This window comes from Panulirus ornatus, chromosome 12 (assembly GCF_036320965.1).
Source record: "Panulirus ornatus isolate Po-2019 chromosome 12, ASM3632096v1, whole genome shotgun sequence".
Classification (NCBI taxonomy): Eukaryota; Metazoa; Arthropoda; class Malacostraca; order Decapoda; family Palinuridae; genus Panulirus; species Panulirus ornatus.
The window spans coordinates 844,677-845,544 of NC_092235.1; the positions used below are offsets into that span (position 1 = coordinate 844,677).

Sequence of the window (868 nt, forward strand, 5' to 3'; positions counted from 1 at the left end):
CGATGTCCGGCCCATGTTAACTCTGATGTGCCCAGCAGTTGGAGGAGGATCGCCAGAAGCTTCTGGAAGATTTCAAGGACGTCTTGGTGGACCTGACCCTTTCAGATAAGGTCGAAAACCCCAATCTATTGTGAAGATCTTCACTATAACGTTGGACGAAGGTACTGAATGTTGCACACATGTGATGCGGACAAAATGAAAAAAGAAAAAAACAAAAATTATGTCTGGTGTGGGTCTCGAACCCACGACCTTGAGTGTGTCAGACTCACGCTCTACCACTGAGCTAACCAGACAATAGAAAATTCGTCTGTTTCTTCAATTTGAATTAATGAAAATCTTTGCGAGGCAGCGTTTAGAAAAGAGAGATGTCTTTGACGAAATTTACTTGTTTGGTTCCTTCTTCTGTTCCTCATTATCGAAAGTAAACATACTGAAGGGTATACACATATATATATATATATATATATATATATATATATATATATATATATATATATATATATATATATATATATATATATATTCTTTTTTTTTTTTTTTTTGCTTTGTCGCTGTCTCCCGCGTTTGCAAGGTAGCGCAAGGAAACATATGCAAGAGTTTTGGAAAGAGGGGCAAGTATGAAGTCTGTTGGGGATGAGAGAGCTTGGGAAGTGAGTCAGTTGTTGTTCGCTGATGATACAGCGCTGGTGGCTGATTCATGTGAGAAACTGCAGAAGCTGGTGACTGAGTTTGGTAAAGTGTGTGAAAGAAGAAAGTTAAGTGTAAATGTGAATAAGAGCAAGGTTATTAGGTACAGTAGGGTTGAGGGTCAAGTCAATTGGGAGGTGAGTTTGAATGGAGAAAAACTGGAGGAAGTGAAGTGTTTTAG

The 868-nt window shown here is 38.6% G+C and overlaps 1 non-coding gene across 1 annotated transcript; it reads right to left on the reverse strand.

Moving 5' to 3' along the window:
* Nucleotides 1-221: 221 nt before the first annotated feature.
* TRNAV-GAC (transfer RNA valine (anticodon GAC)) lies at nt 222-293 on the reverse strand. The gene has a single exon. It is a non-coding gene; the product is annotated as a tRNA-Val (tRNA).
* Nucleotides 294-868: the final 575 nt, after the last annotated feature.